Source organism: Rhinopithecus roxellana, chromosome 6 (genome assembly GCF_007565055.1).
Source record: "Rhinopithecus roxellana isolate Shanxi Qingling chromosome 6, ASM756505v1, whole genome shotgun sequence".
Lineage (NCBI taxonomy): Eukaryota > Metazoa > Chordata > Mammalia > Primates > Cercopithecidae > Rhinopithecus > Rhinopithecus roxellana.
The window spans coordinates 97,772,973-97,791,403 of record NC_044554.1 but is presented as its reverse complement, the minus strand read 5'-3'; the positions used below and the strand labels follow the sequence as shown (position 1 = coordinate 97,791,403).

The following is an 18,431-nucleotide window of genomic DNA, read 5'->3' as shown; positions in this document are numbered from 1 at the left end:
GTGAAACCCCGTCTCTACTAAAAATACAAAAAATTAGCCGGGCATGGTGGCGGGTGCCTGTAGTCCCAGCGACTCGGGAGGCTGAGGCAGGAGAATGGAGTGAACACAGGAGGCGGAGCTTGCAGTGAGCTGAGATCACGCAACTGCACTCCAGCCTGGGCGACAGAGCAAGACTCTGTCTCAAAAAAAAAAACAAACAAACAAACTTTTTTTTTCCATGTTTTATGTGAAACTCTCTTGCAGTTGCTTGTAACATGAGACTATGAGTAGAGTCATGAATGTGATGGTTGATAGAGCTGGGCTTGGACGTGTCAAGCTTCTCTTCATCTTCTTTCTCCTGAGAACTCGAATGCTTCCAACTTGACTGTGTCTCTAACACATTAATAAAGCAGACAAGATCTGGGTGTCGCAGGGTAGGGATGGGCTGTGGCTCTTAAATTCTACTTCCTATTAGAGTTAGAGATTTGAAGATGCTGAAAGCAACAGGGAGCGGCATATAACATTCCTCTCAAGCACGCACCTAGTAATTTCGCAGGCACGGGGCGGGAGTTCCCAAGTGCATGAGATAACCCTCCAGTCTGAACCCTCCAGTCTGGTCTACTATTTAATAAAATTAATGGAAACAAAATCACCTGCCTGAAACACCTGCTTAGCTGCACAGATAACTCTGCTCTCTCCTGAGAGAAGTTAAACAAGGAACAACAAGAAAACAGCTGCTGAACGGGCTCATGGTGATAAATCTCTCCTTTGTTGCTTCCTCCGTCTCCCTACAAAAGGGGCTTGAGAGGAGGAGGCAGTGAAAAGGCCTATTCATCCCCAACATTTTCACAGCGGTCCATAAACTGCTGCTATCTGCACTTTCAGATGCGCCCATCAGCATCACAGGTAAACGTTGCTTCGTCACTGATGCTGGCCCTGTGAACCCCGGCCTTCGGGTCTTTCAGGGGCCTTTGGAGTACATATTTGCAGGTCTTCAGAACTGAGATGTGAGCCAGAGGACTTCCCTTGTTTGGCCACTTCTAGTGTCGAGTAAAGATGAAGGGCAGTGACTGTTTGCCAAACATTTTGGACTGTGACCCCACAAGTCCCATCATGAGTGAAGACCCAGCTCTGCCAGGGTCCATCCCAGACCTTGCTTGGGCAGCCCACCTGGGCAACAGTTTTCCTCTGCATCATGTTTACCTCCCAGCCTTTTCAGTCTGTAGCACTGGAGGCTGCTGATCTTTAGATGGTGTCCCACATATTTCCAACTTGAGCATTTGTCTTACCATCAGCAATGACTGTATTTGTGTTCGAAAGTAGCCACCACGGTCATATTGCCACTGCTGTCACAATTGTGATAAGTTTTAGCTTTTGCATCCTTGCTCTCCCTGCTCCCCTTTTTTTCTGTAGTATTTGTGGCATAGTCATTTAAAAGAAGCTAAAAATCCAGTCATCTTGACAACCTAGTTGTCACTAACCAGGACAATTTTTTTTTTTCTTTTAGAAGGGTCTCCCTCTTGTCACCCAGGCTGGAGTGCAGTGGTGCAATCTCGGCTCACTGCAGCCTCCGCCTCCCAGATTCAAGTGATCCTTCTGCCTCAGCATCCCGAGTAGCTGGGACTATAGGTGTGTGCTACCACACCCAGCTAAGTTTTGTATTTTCAGTAGAGACGGGGTTTCACCATATTGGTCAGGCTGGTCCTGACCTCAGGTGATCCTCCTGCCTTGGCCTTCCAAAGTGCTGGGATTACAGGCATGGGCCACTGCACCTGGACAATTTTAACTTTTGTTCTTTTCATCTTAGATCTTTAGATACCACTGACTTGTAAGATTACTTCCGGTGGAACGAGTGTTCTCTTAATTATTAATTATGTGCTCTAAGCCTGTGACTATAGTAGACAGCATGCCTTTTCCATCTTTGCATTTTCTAGCATCTGGAGCCTGGTACACGATTGGTGCTCAGGAATGTTGGTTGGACTAAGTGTGAAATAACCGAAGCAGTAGACCAGCCTCTAATGAAAATCCTTCAGGCTGGGTCTGGGATTGGCTGTCGGACCTTTGGTATTGCCAGGGACAGAAACCCATCTTTAGCATCAGCCAGAAGAGAAAAAGAAAAAAATTTGCAGAAGGGGGTCCTGGGAGTGGCTCACAGAGTTGAGAAGGAGTTTGGCAGTCCTTGGGCAGGCAGCAGCCAGGCAGCTCTGAGGGCCTAGGGATTCAGTCTCCCCTCAGCTTTGTTTCCTCCCTCCATAGGGAGTGCCCATGCATCCCTTTCCGCAGCCTCCTCCCTAATGGAGTGAGAGTTCTGTACCCCATGCCTCCCTCCTCTTCCTGCCCCAACCATAACTCCAGTTTGAAAGATCCTGGGCAGGACTCCGGCCTGGTTGGGGGTATGTAGAACCCCATGAATCGGAGTTTGTGTTTTGTCCTTCCTATCCTGACATGCTGGTATCTGAGGCCCTTGTGATCATTTTACTGTGTCTGGAAAGGAGCTGTAAAGGGAGCTCTATAGCTATATTCAACCATTTAAATGGTTAACATACAACAGGTAAAATTTGTTCTGCGGTTTCCAAAGGTCAGGACAAGTAAGCCAACACAATAGGAAGACAGAATCTGGCCTGATAAGAGATTTACCAGTCAAATGTCCTACCATGAGTTCTCCCACCATGGAGTACACAGTAGAAGGGGCCACTTTTGACTGCTTTTGGGGAACGGCCTTGGGGAAACATCTGTTCCTTGGCCGCTCCACTGTGTTCCACGGGGCTGTGGGGCATCTCAGGAGCTGGTGCAGTCCCTGTTAGGGTCTGTCCGAGCAGAGCTGGAGGGCCTGAGAGGTGGGTGAAGGGAGAAAGTAGATCACCTTCCTGGTCCTTTTTACCATCAGGCAATTGCTGACCTTCAAGGCAGAGGTAGCAGCTCCCATCCCCAAGGCATGCAGCAGAGATGAAATATGACATCTTATACTTAGCATCAAAAAACACCACCCAAGGAAAGGAAGTAGCAAGAGAGGCCTTGTTCAAGAGCAGGTGAAGATTTTGTTGCCTGCTGGTCCCAGACATACCAAATGCAAGGAATAGCTGCCAAAGGAAACAGCATTCTGAATGGGGGAAAGCCATGCCTGCCCTGCCCCGCGTGGCCCGCCTTCCTCACTGTCTCCGGCCATCCCTGTGGGGAGCTGACTGTTGGGGGGGCACTCTAGATGCTGTGTGGCATATAGACAGAGGTCCAGTACCACTTCTGCAGCCCTGACCTGCAGGGATTGGGAGTCTAAACAGGGACAACAAGACAAGTCTATTAAATGACAGTGTTCAAGAGTGGCTATAGGGGAGCGCCCCTGATCAGAGAGAGGCTTTGCTGAGCCAGGCCTGAGGGATGGGCCCAAGGGGCCCTGGGAGGGAGTTGTGAGAGCTCCTGATATTGTCCCTTCATTTGGGGCCTCCTTGGAACGTGGGTGGCATTCTGTAGGGCATTATAGAGGAGGGGAAGACCTAGCCAGAGCTGAGCTGCTCTGAGGGGCTGAAGGGGCAGCGTGGGGACACATTTAAAGTGGCAGGTCCATCAGGTGGCAGGTGTCTGAGTGAGAGGTGATGGCAGCCTGGAGGTGAACCTACTGGCAAGAGAGGAAAGGTGGCAGGAGCATGCGGCCTCCCATCTGGAACCGACAGTAGGGTTCTCATGTGAAGAGTTCTCATGACAAACCAGAGCTTACCTGAGGGAGCATGACCATAGTGCCTGAGGGTCTGAAGGTGCCCTAACCGAAGTCACTGATTGTGGAGGAGGGCAGCTTTAGTGATGTATCAGCCATCTGCTAACAGAGGTGGGTGGGCAGGGGCCAGAACCGGGAGTCCAGGACTGGTCCCCATTACCAGGAGTGACTGGGAAAGCTCCATCAGGGGTGGCCAGAACTTGAGGGAGTCTTGGGTTACCTGGCAGGAGCGGGGGTGCAGGACGAGGTGAGCACCCACACGGTCAGCTTGCCTAGGTGTGGCTGTCATTCTTTTGCTCTTGGTTTATCACAACATTTTTCTTCTAGGTTGTTTTGCTAGTATCACCTAGCATTTATTACTTTTTTCTTAGTGTATTTTTATTAATTTTCATCAAAATTTTTATTAATCACATTTTAAATGCCAGGTATTCTTCTACATGTTTTACATGTGTTAATATTTTAATGTAAGATCTGCATAATGTAGATATGACCCCATTTTACAGTTGATGAATCAGGCATGAAAAAGCCATGTCATTGCCAAGGTTGCAGAGCTCCTAAGTGATAGAGCCGGAGCCAAATGCTGCATATACACAGGGAACCCGATTTGAATTTCAGTTTCTTCTGGAGAGTCTTCCACAGGGCTCAGTACTATGGTTCTTTTGCCATTTCTTGATTTATGTTCTGGATATTTATCTGTTGACTTCTTGCTATAATATAACTCTTTCCTCTCTTACATTACTACTTGTAGATCCTCTATTAGATTATTGTAACAAAAATAATATACTCAATACTGATGTTCTTGGCTTCATACAGCTAAAGACAGTATCTCCTGTGCTCCACTTTGTTTGTTTTTATTTTTGAGACAGAGTCTCGCTCTGTCACCCAGCCTGGGGTGCAGTGGCACGATCATAGCTCACTGCAGCCTCAACCTCCCAGGCTCAAGCAATTCTTCCTCCCCAACCTCCTGAGCACCTGGGACCACAGGCACATGCCACCATGTCCAGCTAATTTTTTACTTTTTGTTGCAACAGGGTCTCACCATGTTGCCCAGGCTGGTCTGGAACTCCTGGGCTCGAGTGATCCTCCCTTCTTGGCATTCCAGAGTGCTGAGATTACAAGTGTGAGCCACGGTACCCAGCCATATCTGTTTATTCTTGATTCATCTAAAATTCCATAGTAGCATGTCCAGGTACTTCCTGTTGCTCAAGTCCTTTAGATAGGTCCCTTACTTCTAGAGGCTTAAGCTTGTAAGAGCTGAGAAATTCCTGTGTACTATTTCTTTAATCATGTCCTCCTCTTTATCCCCTGTCATCTTGTTCCAGGACACCTATTGTTTGGAAGTTGGACCTTCTTCAGGGATCTTCTATTCTGTCTCTTTAAAATCTTTTTTTCTCCCTTGTGAAATGTACTTAATTTTCCAACTCTTCCATTTTGATTTCAGCAATCAAATTTTTGAATCTAAGAGCTCTTCTCATATCTTTTTCATAATACTACATTTTCTTCCCTTCTTTGAAAAAAATCTCAAAGTTACATAACTAAAGAGAAGAATATTAAGATTCCCCCATGTGCTCAACCTCCGGCTTTAACAATTACCAACATAAAGCCAAGGTTTCCTTCTATGACTCCACCCACGTCCTCCCTGTATAGCGGGGAAGCCTATTTCCTTCTATACTCTCATTCACAACACTCAGGACTTCCAGAACCTTTCACTTCTGACACCAGACACGTAGGGGTTTTCCAACCAATTCTGAAAGCAGCTCAATGTCCTCCGTTTCAGCTACATTACACTGAGAGCAGCTCAGTGTCCTACATTACAGCTCTGACACTTGACCTGGACTTTTTTTTTTTTTTTTTTTTTTTTGAGATGGAGTCTCGCTCTGTTGCCCAGGCTGGAGTGCAGTGGCCAGATCTCAGCTCACTGCAAGCTCTGCCTCCGGGGTTTATGCCATTCTCCTGCCTCAGCCTCCCAAGTAGCTGGGACTACAGGTGCCCGCCACCACGCCTGGCTAGTTTTTTTGTATTTTTAGTAGAGACGGGGTTTCACCGTGTTAGCCAGGATGGTCTCGATCTCCTGACCTCGTGATCCGCCCGTCTCGGCCTCCCAAAGTGCTGGGATTACAGGCTTGAGCCACCGCGCCCGGCACTTGACCTGGACTTAGTGCATATTCTACAGGTTAAGGGCTCAGTTCCACAAGACTGACCCCATTTCAGACTCCAGTTACAATTCCAGGTTGTCACCTATGCTTCTTACTAACTGGATATATACATCAGAGGTTCTCACACCTGTTCCTTTGGGTTGAGTCATCTGGAATGGTGCTCAGAACTCAGAAACACCTACTCATAGTCACTAGTTTATTACAGAAGCTTTTAAAAGGATACAAATGGGCCAGACATGGTGGCTCAAACCTGTAATCCCAGCATTTCAGGAGGACAAGGTGGGCAGATCACTTGAGGTCAGGAGTTCAAGACCAGCCTGGACAACATGGTGAATGAAATTCCTTCTCTACCAAAAATACAAAAATCACCCGGATGTGGTGGTGTGTACCCGTAGTCCCAGCTACTTGGGAGGCTAAGGCAGGAGGATTGCTGGAGCCCGGAAAGTCAAGACTGCAGTGAACCTAGATTGTGCCACTGCACTCCAGTCTGGGTGACAGAGTGAGACCCTGTCTCAAAAAAAAAAAAAAAGGGTTGCTGGGCAGGGTGGCTCACGCCTGTAATCCCAGCACTTTGGGAGGCCCAGCACTCAGGGTGGATCACCTGAGGTCAGGAGTTCAAGACCAGTCGGACCAACATGGAGAAACCCCATCTCTACTAAAAATACAAAATTAGCAGGGTGTGGTGGCACATGCCTATAATCCCAGCTACTCGGGAGGCTGAGGCAGGAGGATCGCTTGAACCCAGGAGGTGGAGGTTGCAGTGAGCCGAGATCACACCATTGCACTCCAGCCTGGGCAACAAGAGCAAAACTCCATCTCGATAAACAAATAAAAAGGCCAGGTTCAGTGGCTTACGCCTATAATCCCTTACTTTGGGAGGCCAGGGTGGGCAGATCATGAGGTCAGGAGATCGAGACCATCCTGGCCAACATGGTGAAACCCTGTCTCTACTAAAATACAAAAAAAAAAAAAAAAAATAGCCAGGCGTGGTGGTGCACGTCTGTAGCCCCAGCTACTTGGGAGGCTGAGGCGGGAGAATCTCTTGAATCCAGGAGGTGGAAGTTGCAGTTGCAGTGAGATCGCACCACTGCACGCCAGCCTGGCAACAGAGCAAGACTCCATCTCAAAAAAAAAAAGATACCGATGAGCCAGATGGGGTGGTGCACAGGGCATGATGTGAGAGAAGGGATGCGCCAGCACCCACAGGTGTTTTGCAGCCCAGAAGCTCTCCACACCTCCTTCTTTCTGGCACAGAAATGGTTGGCCATTGGTGATTGCCAGCTGAAGGTTGCTTCAGCCCTTCCCTAGTCCCATGCTTGGTTCCCTGGCAACCAGCCCCCTTTCTGAGGTTGTCCAGGAATCCCCAGCTACCAGTCATGTCATTAGCATACAAAGAAATACCCATCATTTCAGAGATTCTGGGGGTTTTAGAAACTGTGTGCCAGGAAATGGATAGAGACCAAATATTTATTTCTGACTATGTCACAGTCCACCCCCTGCTCTCCGGCCACAGACTCCTTAACAGCACAACGATGTGCAGCTTAAGAGGTACTGGCATATTACTAGAATCCCATGTCGCCATGAATAAAGAGTCCAGTCCATTGTCATGTGGGCCCAGAGTGGAAGCGTCGTCCCATGTTTGTGGTGCTTTATCATGTCTGTAAACCCACTTAACTTTCCCGACATTCTTGTGAGGAAGAAATGATTGCCTCAGATTGGGGAAGGAGTAAAGCTTAGTGAATCAGGGCCCTTTCCCTGAGGAGGCCTCTGCGTATATAAATAACTGAGCGTTTTCATTGGATTTGAAATGTTAAGCCCCAGATGATGCCTGAATATGCCTTAAACATATTCAGCTGCTTTATTCAGGTGGCGCATGATCCCAGGGCGGCCGTGCACTTTTATCCTTCTCTCAGATGTTGAGGAAATTCCCCCTCCTTTGCTGCTTCTGTTGAAGAGAAGCTGAAGCCTTTGGGCTGTAGAGGATTGAGCCTTGCTACTTGGCCAGCCCTGGGGAAAGAGGATCTTAACAGACTCAAAACAATGTTTTCTGGAAAGTCAGAGCAGCTCCCAGGAGGCCCCAGTGGAAGTAAAGGCCAGGTTGTAGAGAGTACACTCTGGTCTGTTGAGATTCTGGGGTTTGATCGTGGCTCAGAGGTGGTCTGAAGTGAGCCCCGGAACAGTGGGCCCTCAACCTGGTGCCAGCGCCGAGGCCTCTGGGGCCTGGGATTCCCTGGTTCCAAAATAGCCTTCCTGTGACCCGGCTGTCCTGCTCAGTTGCCAGGAAACCCCAGGAGCAGATCATCATCTCTTACAGTATGTGACTGGATCTAGGCAGGGAATCTATTTGATCCCCTTCTTCCCAAAGAGATTAAGAACTATCCAGTATTGAGTCTCTCAGAGTTACTTCGTGCATCCAGTGAGACACTTCTGAGTCCTGAATAAAGACTTGTTTAAATATATTTTTATAATTAATTTTTCCTTTTTCTTTTTTCCTTTTGATGGAGTCTCGCTCTGTCACCCAGGCTGGAGTACAGTGGCATGACCTCAGCTCACTGCAACCTTTGCCACAGGCATGCACCACCGCACCCAGCTAATTTTTGTAGTTTTAGTAGAGACGGGGTTTCACCATATTGGCCAGGCTGGTCTCGAACTCCTAACCTCAGGTGATTCATCTGCCTCAGCCTCCCAAAGTGCTGGGATTATAGGTGTGAGTCACCACACCTGGTGATTTTTGTAATTAATTTTTTCCCTATGCCTCTACTTTTTTTTTTCCTCCTCAAAATGGAGTTGCATTTTCTGCAGGGCATCTGGGCCAGAAAGGCATTTTCTTGTCAGATGAAGGCCATGCCATGTTCCAGGCAAACTGTGACCTGGGCTCTTGATCTTCTGCATATCTGTGAAATGTCTTTTCTCCCAGCTCTGGAGGTGTCCCTGAGGTCATCCCTTTGTTGTGTGGCTATAAATACCTCGACTTCAGTGGCTGCCTTTCATCACACCCCTTCCTGGGAAGGCACTTCCCCTGGAAGGGCTGCTTTGGCCCTTCGTTCCCTCTCCACATCCTCTCTTGGCAGCCGTGATGGGCCTAAACCCTGCTTCCTGCTAAGATTTACTGTTGTGGATTCTGCGTTCTTTGCGGATGAGGTATGAATGACAGCTGCTAAGTTAAACTCCTGGAGATAACTGGGCTCCTTTCGCTTATCGTCCACAATCATGGACGTGCCCTTTATGATTCATGATGGGGCTGAAAGAACGTTTGGATCCTCAGTTTTATCTTTTGCTATGACATTAGCCAAGTCATTTCACCTCTCTGGGCCTTGATTTCATTGTAGGGTGAAGCTGAATCACTTTTTTATTTTAAGAGAGAAATAAGGTCTCCTATGTTACCCAGGCTAGAGTGCAGTGGTGCAGTTATAGCTCGCTGCAGCCTCCTGGGCTCAGGCAGTCCTCCTACCTCACCGTCTTGCGTAGGTGGGACTACAAGCATGTGCCAGCAGGCCCTGCTGATTTTTTTTTATTTTGTAAGATGGGGTCTCATTATGTTAACTAGGCTGATCTCAAACTCCTGGCCTCAAGTGATCCTCCTGCCTCGGCCTCCCAGAGTGCTGGGATTATAGGCATGAGCCACCGCACCCAGCCATGGAGCAGGTACATCTTTAAGGTCACTGGGGAGTTGTTTATGCTTCATTAAGACCGTCAGATATTGGCTTAGTCTGTTTTTAATTTCTCGGGTTCATTAGGTGCATAAGCCCTGCCTCCAAGCGTACATAATCCGAAACACCACCTGGATAATTAAGTGTACAGGCAGTGAGTGAAAGAAGTGAGCCTAAGCAATACGGAATTGACATGCAGCCAGTGCCTTGTACCTTCTAGGAAGAGCATGAGTCCCCACCAGCTTTGCTGGCTGACCCCTGTTCTGTGGGTGCTGATCATGCTCTCAGGACCTTCGGTTGTAGCTGTTATTGACTGTCGTACTTTTGATGCTCCCCTATGCTCCCGAGCAGCCACCAACCCAGGGTGAAGCTGAGATGAACTGGGGTGAGTCTCAGAGGCTCAAGAACCCAGAGAAAGGTTTTCAAATCTAATAGATAAAAGAAGTAAAGAGTTATGAACAAAAGTTCTCTCTAGCTCAGAGGTTGCTCAGACATTCACAAGGTGAGAAGGATGTGGTCTGCCTGTCCCTGTGAGAGCACCTACAACAGTCATTGTCAGCATCAGCCCAAACAGAAAAGGCAGTAAGAGGCAGACCGAGGGGCATCTCCAGAATGTTTTGCATCCTGAGGTCATAGAGCTTCATTTTTTTGGTGAGCTGAGTATCATGGCCATGAATGTGAGCAAATCTGCACTAACTTCCTTTTGCTTCTCCAATAAATGGCCTAGTGAGGCTGCCTGCGTTTCTTGGCTAGTGGCCCCTTCCTCTATCTTCAAAGACAGCAGCATGATATCTTCCAGTATTTCTCTGTCTCTCCCTCCCTGTCTCTCCCTCCCTGTCTCTCCCTCTCTCACCCACTCTGTGAATCTCTCATTCTCTCAGCCCCTCTTTCCCCTCTGCTTCCTGTCATTTTGTCTCCTCCTCTTTTTCTGACCCTCCTGCCTCCCTCTTAACGAGAATCTGATTACACTGGGCTGACCAAGATAATTGCCCAGCTCAAGATCCTTCATTTAACCCCAGAATCCCTTCTGCCATGTATGGTAATGTATTCATGGGTTCCAGGAATTGGAACAAGGACATCTTAGGGGGCATTTTCCCATCTCTCATACCCTCTTACAGATCAGCGTCTGCAGGGGACTACGCATCTTGCCAATGTAGAGATAACTCAGCACTCTGCATCCTCAGCATTCTCAGCTTAATCCTTTCCGTCCCAGATGAGATCATCCTGACAGCCGTCTTTCAGAACGTTTCCTTTCTCATGCTCCGTTCTGGTGGCTGGGGCCTGATAGACACAGCTCACCTCATCTTTCTGCTGTTTGCTTACTGCACTTGCGGGTTGCTGCATTGTTTACATTGTTAACAAGTGCTAGGTTTGCTACAACCCTGCATCAAGCAAGTCCATTGGTGCCATTTTTCCAACAGCATATGCTCAATTTATTTCTCTGATTTACATTTTGGTAATTATCACAGTATTTCTTTTTTTTCCTCTTTTTTTTTTTTTTTTTTTTTTTTTTTGAGACAAGGTCTCACTCTATCGCCCATGCTGGAGCGCAGTAGCACGACCTCGGCTTACTGCAACTTCTGCCTCAGCCTCCCCAGTAGTTAGGACTACAGGCGCATGCCACCACGTCCAGGTTATTTTTGTTATTTTTAGTAGAGATGAGGTTTTACCATGTTGGCCAGGCTGGTGTCAGACTCCTGGCCTAAAGTGATCCTCCTGCTTTGGCCTCCCTAAACCTTGTTTTAAACAAGGGTAGCAGTTGGGGTGGCACTTTGACCCTTCTTTGACCATGTATCACAGCATGGTGGCAGCTGGTGGTGGTGAGCTGCAGTTGTTGGAGGAAGTGCAGCAGAGCCACGCTGTGAGGCCTGGCCCACCCCCAAAACCGGGAGGCACCTGCAAGCGTTCTCGTTCCATGTCAGCCTGGAAGGGGTGGGGTCCAGACCACTCAGCTCCATGCATATTCTCATGGGACTAGGTGGCCAGCTGTGACAGTGGGGAAGTAATCGCACTCCCTGCAGAGGGATGTGGCCAAGGGAGGAGCAGAGAGCTAGCCTGGAGGACCACGAGGGCGACTGTGGGAAGTGCAGCAGTCAGCATGGAGTGGCCACCAGAGAGCCAGGGCCCCAGGGTGGGTGGGGAGAAGCAAGTCGGGGAGGCCCCACAGTGAGGGTCGGCTCTGAGCAGCTGCCTGGAGGGAGTGGAAGGGGCGGGTGGAGGGTTCAGCAGGCCGGAGGACTGCCGCCTAGCGGGCTGGCCAGAGTGTCACAGCAGAGTCCCAAGGGGCGAGGACTCCTTAAAAAAGTTTTCTCCTAAGTTGGAATTTTTGGCGATATCCAGATTCGGTTCTTAAGATTGGCTGAGTAATGCATTTTGGGAAGGGGAGCCAGTTGAGTGGTTTCAGGAAGGTCTTTCAATCTCCACGTTTACTACGTACAGCCTTGGTTCATCTGCTGGGATTTTGAAGAGGCAGCCATAACTTTGATCAGTGCTTTTGAAGGGCTGAGTGACCCACGCAAGGTTCCAGAGTCTTCTCACTGGATGATGTTCATGGCTGAGTTGACTCTAGTTCCCCGTTGCAGGGTACAGGGAAGTGCTTGAGGCCAGGGCTGTGAGGCAGGGCTGGCATGCGACACCCACCGCCACCGTGGGAACGGAACCTGCTGAGCCTTGATCCTCAGCTCTTTGTCCTCAGATTTCCGACAGAAACATCCTGGGCTCTGCAGCCTCCGCGATTACATCACTCCTCTGTCTTCTCTGTTACATTTCACACCCTTCTTTGATTACTGCTCATTATGTTGTACAATTATAGTGGACACCACCGGCATTGCTGCTTGGATTTCTAGTTCACGGTCCCTGTGCCTTTTCCCGAGGCCTGGGGCCCCCCTGCCCTGGAAGCAGCCTGGTTCATAGGAATGGATTCAGCTGGAGTCAGCTGTGGACCTTTGTCTGTATTCCCTGCCTCAGCCTGACTGCCATCGTCTTTGTCAATCTTTGGGCTAGTTTCTCCTTGAGCCACGGATACAGCCTTTTTCTGACTTTGCACCTCTGTGTGCTACATATATTGGGTTTTCAAACTGAAATGTAAGCTGGGCTTTCCTATGTTGGTGCATTCTCGTTTATGCTAAAGTGTTACTTTTTATTGGCTCCGATTTGAAAATTCAACTACCTGAACCTCGTGGGCTCCCTTCGTCTGAAGGGAGCTTGAATTTTATCTCCACCCATCTGCATTCATGCCCGGAGAATATTGATTTTAGGGTTTATTCCTAAAGTCATTTCATGGGACACACCCTAGATTGAAACTTTCTTTTTTCACTTGATTATTATTAAACTTGTCATTATGGGCATTTTCAAATGTCTCCAAAGGTAAAAAATAAACATAAACATAAACATAAAAATAACATGATCACTACCCATGTATCATTACCCAGGCTTGACAATGAACATCTTTCTGCTGTTCCTGTACCCACCCTCCAATTTTTTGGTAGTACTTAATTTTGAATTATAAAAATGCCACATGCTGGCCGGGCACAGTGGCTCATGCCTGTAATCCCAGCACTTTGGGAGGCCGAGGAAGGCAGATCACAAAGTCGGGAGATCGAGACCATCCCGGCTAACACAGTGAAACCCTGTCTCTACTAAAAATACAAAAAATTAGCCAGGTGTGGTGGCGAGTGCCTGTAGTCCCAGTTGCTCAGGAGGCTGAGGCAGTGGAGTGGCTTGAACCCAGGAGGCAGAGGTTGCGGTGAACCGAGATCATGCCACTGCACTCCAGCCTGGGCGACAGAGTGAGACTCCATCTCAAAAAAAAAAAAAAGTGAGTGTATATGTAACTTGCCCACAAAAATAATTATACATTCTGTACTAGAATATATTTTTATTACATTTTGGGTGTTTTCTAAGTTAACACAAAAAGAGCTACCTTTTTGTGTTACTTTTTAAGAAGTGGCAGGCCAGGCACGGTGGCTCAAGCCTGTAATCCCAGCACTTTGGGAGGCCGAGGCGGGCAGATCATGAGGTCAGGAGATCGAGACCATCCTGGCTAACATGGTGAAACCCCGTCTCTACTAAAAATACAAAAAGAAATTAGCCAGGCATGGTGGCAGGCGCCTGTAGTCCCAGCTACTCAGGAGGCTGAGGCAGGAGAATGGCATGAACCTGGGAGGCGGAGCTTGCAGTGAGCCGAGATCGCGCCACTGCACTCCAGCCTGGGTGACAGAGTGAGACTCGTCTCAAAAAAAAAAAAAAAAAAAGAAGTGGCTGGATAGCATTCCATCCTGTCAGGATATGGAAATAGTTTTAACAGTGATTAGCAGGTAGGGAAGTAGATAGAGATTAAATAGACAGAAACATGGTCGTGGAGTTATCCTCACGCCTGACTTTTCTGTGACAGTCAAAGTCCTATCACTGGTTGTGATGGGTGTGTCTTTGCCTGAACTAGGTAGTGCTAAACTGACCTCTCCAGTGGCTGTACCAGTTTGCCCTTGGTAGTGTCTGAGAGGTTCCATTCCATCACTTTGCCGTCATTTGGATTGCCAGACTTTTTAATATTTGCCAGGTTGGTGTATCTCAAATAGGATCTCATTACTAGCATTAGCAGGTCCCTGACCAGGTCTCTGTTCACATGTTTCCAGACTGAGGTGGCCTTTCTGTAAATTGCCTATTTGTTTCTCTGTAATCAAACACCTTTCCGACATCTTTTAGTTATTTTTGATAACTCTGTCATTCGTTCTGTGAGTTCTATCAGCAGCTTCACTGCATGCACCAGGCGTGTGATAACCATATGTAGGTAATGGTCATTTTGTCGTCTCCTCTTGTATTTTTGTTTGTTTGTTTGTTTCTTCCACCGCACGACAGAGTTTCGCTCGTCGCTGAGGCTGGAGTGCGGTGGCGTGATCTCAGCTCACTGCAACCTCTGCCTCCCAGGTATAAGCAATTCTCCCTGCCTCAGCCTCCCGAGTAGCTCAGATTACAGGTGCCCGCCACCATGCCCAGCTAATTTTTGTATTTTTAGTAGAAACAAGGTTTCACCATGTTGGCCAGGTTGGTTTTGAACTCCTGACCTCAGGTGATCCCCCCAGTTTTACTTCCCAAAGTGCTGGGATTACAGGCATGAGCCACCGCACCTGGCCCTCCTCTCGTGTCTTATTCAGAGCCTGTCTGATGGTGGGGGGTGCATGCTTCCAGAACAGGGTTAGTAGCGACAGACATGCCTCATGAGTGTAATGGAGCGCTGCTGGCTCCACCATTAAACACCATGCTGACTTTGGCTGAGCTGTATTTTTTTCTTATCATGTTACAGAAATGTTTGTTTGGTTTTTTCATTTGCTTTGGTTTTTTGTTTGGTTTGGATTTTTGTTTTTGAGATGGAGTCTCTGTCACTCAGGCAGGAGTGCAGTGGCACGATCTCGGCTCACTGCAACCTCTGCCTCCTGGGTATAAGCAATTCTCCCTGCCTTAGCCTCCCAAGTAGCTGGGATTACAGGCACCCACCTCCATGCCTGGCTAATTTTTGTATTTTTAGTAGAGATGGGGTTTCATCATGTTGGCCAGGCTGGTCTCGAACTACTGATGTCAAGTGATCCGCCCGCCTTGGCCTCCCAAACTGCTGGGATTACAGGTGTGAGCCACTGCACCTGGCCGCCACCTGTCTTTACTTACTTCTCTCCCATTGCCTACGGTTCTGGAAGTCTGACTGGAAAGTGGTCTGTTCTTTACACCCCACCTCCTCTTCCCTCTCTTAGGTGCTGGCTCCTTTGGTTGTATTGGGGTAGGGAGGAAAGAGAAGGGAAAGGGTAGCTCATGCCTATAATCCCAGCACTTTGAGAGGCCAAGGCAGGCAGATCACTTGAAGTCAGGAGTTCGAGACCAGCCTGGCCAACATGACAAAATCCCGTCTCTACTAAAAATGCAAAACATTGAGCCAGGCGTGGTGGTGCATGCCTGTAATCCCAGCTACTCGGGAGGCCGAGGCAGGAGAATCACTTGAATACGGGAGGAAGAGGTTGCAGTGAGCGGAGCCTGTGCCACTGCACTCCAGCTGGGTGACAGAGTAAGACTCTGTCTCAAAAAAAAAAAAAAAAAAAAAAAGTTTCCCAGAGTCCATCTAGTAGGGCCACACGGTGATAGCATCTGTCTCTTGGCTCCTGTCTAGTCACCGGCCATGCCCTTCTCTGACCTCAGCCGCTGGCCCCCAGCACATGTGACTGTGACTTTGTGTGGCAGCTGCCGAGTCCTGAGATGTTTTTAATGGCTGTGTTTGATTCCCAGGTTCTTCACCTACCAACGAGGGGAGAGAGCTGTGGTTCTCCATCGTTGGAGGAGTGGAAGGGAGCCCCCCAGTGCAGCCGTGGCAGCCACCTTCCTGGAGCAGGGGTTGGAATGCCCCGTTGCCGCATCTCTGACAGACGCGGCTGAAATGTGTTTTCACAGGTGCTGTTTTCTGTTTTCCGTGTTCATAACACAGGAGGGGAGAGTGTAGCTACTGACAAGTAGAACACTGCTACTTTTTTAAGGCAGTTTCTTGTTTTTTTAGACGGAATTAGTCTTTGGCTTCCCTCCCAGTCCCAGCCCCCCTTCCGGCTGCAAATGTCCCCGGGTCAACACCAATAGAGATTGCTTTGTGTATTTTGTAGGGTTCTCTATTTTGAAGAGAGAATTATGTTACAAATGTTTTTGTTGTAAATAAATAAAACACTTCCTTGTCCTTGCAAGATCTAGTATAAGTGAATTGCGGGGACTCAGCTAAGCTTCCAGAATCTCCAGACTGGTAGGGGGAGGCCATTTGCCAGTGGGGCTGGGGCTCAAGCTCTGGAGCCAGCGGTTCTGATTCACCTGATAGTGAAACGCTGCACACAGGTTTGGGGTTCCCTGCAGCCTGCTCCCAGTGTCGGGAGCTGATGCCAGCAACTTAACAGAAAGTTGAAGCCACTTCACCCTCCTGTACCCCAACACTCCAGGCTCCCTGCCCCACACAGGCCTGAGGCCACCTCACCCTCCTGCACCCCGAAACCCTGGGCTCCCTGCCCCACACAGGCCTCTCTGGGCCTTTCCTAGGGTCCCACGCTCCCTCGTGGGGCTGAGGCAGGAGGCTCCCCTCCCCTGTTCTGCCCCACCTCTCAGCCTCTGCGGTACCCACAGCTGTGCCTCCAGGTCTCCCCCACAGTGCCCACACCACCCTTGGAGCCTTTCCCAGCCCCATGTCCCCTCTCATCACCCTCCCTGACCTTGGTTACCCTCCCGGGCCTTCCTTCCTCAAGGGTGCTGTCTACACTGGCTTCTCCACTCTCAGCCAGCGACTCCTTGCCCTGCTGCTGTCCCATCTCGCTGCTGACCTGCTCGGGCCATCGGATCTAGCAGGCATTTCTTTGTACCGATTGGACCAGACTTTGCTACTCTGAAACTTCCTCCTCCTCAAGACACTGTCTTCCTTGAATTTCCAGGCTTCCAGCTCCGGAATTTCCTGGCTCCTCTTTTGGGAAGGCTGCCCATTGGTTGTACTGTCTCCACTGCCTGCCTCCCCCCACCCCCAAAACACTTCAGAGCATTTCAGATGTAATCCAGCGGCGAAGGGCTGGGAAAGGGACCCATCCAGGCCATGGGTCATTCTTGAGGGCTGGGTGTGCTGCCTGGCCTAGGAGGGCCCTGGCCCGTGCCCCTGCCTTCCAGGGCCTCACCTTCTGACAGAAGCGGCTTAAAGAGCAGAAACCAAGTCCTGGGGGAGCAGGCTCCACTGCCTCTCTTTGTGGAGGAGGAGGATGGGTGATGCCACCAGGGGACCAGGGTATCAAGAGGCCTCCCCTGGAGGTGCCTGGCCTTCCCCAGTGCTCCCTTCAGCCCACATTGCTGGAGTGGTAGCTCCGAAAGAGTGGCTTTCTCAGAGGTCACGAGGAACTTGACAATGTTTCCCGCATCTGCACCTCCAGACCTCATGACCACAGACTGGCTTCATCTGGCATGAGATGTCCCTTAGTCCCTCCCAATTCAGGAAGGCCCAGACCCCACACCACACTCCGCCCAGCCTGCTGCTGAGCCCTGCGTCAGTCACCAGCATTGTCACCTGCCCAGCTATCTCTTTTCAGCCTTCTCTAACATGCCCATACAGCCAGAACAGTCTTTTTAAAAGTTTGCTTGCTTGCTTGCTTGTTTGTGTTTGATGGAGTCTGGCTCTGTTGCCCAGGCTGGAGTGCAGTGCTGCAATCTCGGCTCACTGCAATTTCCACCTCCTGGGTTCAAGTGATTCTCCTGTCTCCGCCTCCCGAGTAGCTGGAACTACAGGTGCACACCACTGTGCCCAACTGATTTTTTAAGAAATATTTTTAGTAGAGATGGGGTTTCACCATGTTGCCCAGGCTGGTCTCAAACTCCTGGACTCAAGCGATCCTCCCACCTCGGCCTCCCCGAGTGCTGGGATTATCAGCATGAGTCACCACGCCCGGCCCCCAGAATGGTCTTCCTAAAGATCAGCCCCATCATCTCTAAATGGCGCTGTGGTTACCTTCCTGGACCTCCTCTGCCTCATTTCTTGTGGCCTGGCTCCCTGTCCCCAGCCCAGCCTCCTGTCCCACAGCACAGGCATGCCCCCTGTAGCCTGCAGTGGTGGGAGCTGAGTGGTCACTGCCCACACCCTGTCCAGCCTCCTTTCTAGGCTTTTCTCTGGAAGAGGGTTTTTGGAAGGACTTCAGCACAGAAGTGCCGTGAAGAGATGGGTGTTTCAGGAAGTCACTCTTCTAACTTGAGAATATTAAAAATGGAAGAATACACTGCACGCAGCACTTCTGCTGGTAGGACTCTGCCTTCAAAGACATGCACACTTGTGGACTAAAAGCATGTTCGTTCATTGCATCATTGCTGATGAGGTGGTAAAATTGGAGGCCGCTGTGAGGCCTTCAGAGGGACTGGTGAAAGAAACTCCAGCACAGCTGCCTGAGGAGGACT

The 18,431-nt window shown here is 49.4% G+C and overlaps 1 protein-coding gene across 4 annotated transcripts in view; it reads left to right on the top strand.

The window, feature by feature from the left end:
- FKBP6 (FKBP prolyl isomerase 6) overlaps positions 1-16,207 on the top strand; it is a 30,619-nt gene extending 14,412 nt beyond the window's left edge. For all 4 annotated transcript variants that reach the window (XM_030933357.1, XM_010387452.2, XM_010387451.2 and 1 more), the window contains one exon: positions 15,765-16,207. The gene's annotated coding sequence lies outside the window, so the exon portion shown is untranslated. The remainder of the gene's footprint in view (positions 1-15,764) is intronic.
- Positions 16,208-18,431: the final 2,224 nt, after the last annotated feature.